This window comes from Neomonachus schauinslandi, chromosome 2 (assembly GCF_002201575.2).
Source record: "Neomonachus schauinslandi chromosome 2, ASM220157v2, whole genome shotgun sequence".
In the NCBI taxonomy this organism is placed as follows: Eukaryota; Metazoa; Chordata; class Mammalia; order Carnivora; family Phocidae; genus Neomonachus; species Neomonachus schauinslandi.
In genome coordinates, this window is record NC_058404.1 from 142,066,428 (window position 1) to 142,067,354 (window position 927).

A 927-nucleotide genomic window follows, 5' to 3' on the forward strand; every position below is an offset into this window, starting at 1 on the left:
AGGATGAAATGATATTGCATTTGAGGAGATAATTGGAAATCCATGTACAATATTTAAAGTCTGATTGGAGAGATAAAGGACTGGGGTTAGGTTAAACAAATAGGACAGCAAGTATATATTTGAAAAATTATCTGCATGAAAGTGATAAAGTACTACAAATTGATAAGCTTTCTTCTTTGAAAGAATGTTGTCATAGCATCAAACCCAGGTCTGAGACATCAGAAACATCTGGAGTTAAAGTATTCAAGAAGGGAGAAGAGCCAATGAAGGAGAAAAGTTCCTTTTTTTAAAATTTAGGTTTTTATATTTTAATTCCAAAACAGTTAACATACAGTGTAATATTAGTTTAGGTATACGATATAGTGATTCACCAATTCTAGTGCTCGCTTCAGCAGCACATATACTAAAATTAGAACAATACAGAGAAGATCAGCATGGCCCCTGCGCAAGGATGACATGCAAATTCGTGAAGAGTTCCATATTAAAAACACACAAACGGGCACCTGGGTGGCTCAGTCAGCTAAGCCTCCGACTCTTGGTTTCAGCGCAGGTTGTGATCTCAGGTCGTGAGATTGAACCCCATGTCAGACTCCATGCTTAGCATGGAGTCTGCTTGGGATTCTCTCTCTCCCTCTGCCTCTTCCCACCATGCTCGCTCTCTCTCTATCTAAAATAAATAAGTAAATCTTTAAAAACAAACAGTTCTATACATTATGCAGTGCTCATCCTGTTAAGTGTACTCTTTAATCCCCATTTCCTATTTCACCCATCCCCCCACCCACCTCCCCTCTGGTGACCATCAGTTTGTTTTCTATGAAAAGTTTTTATAGTAAGGAAAAAATAGGGTGGAGCCCTGCTCTAAGCCAGAATGTGTTATGTGCTCTGAGAGGTCAGGATTAGAGGTGACAGCAGGCCATGACATGGACT

At 39.5% G+C, this 927-nt stretch overlaps 1 non-coding gene across 1 annotated transcript; it reads left to right on the forward strand.

Annotated features, from left to right (window-relative positions):
• Window positions 1–379: 379 nt before the first annotated feature.
• On the forward strand, window positions 380–486 carry LOC123324135. The gene has a single exon (XR_006539628.1). It is a non-coding gene; the product is annotated as a U6 spliceosomal RNA (small nuclear RNA).
• Window positions 487–927: the final 441 nt, after the last annotated feature.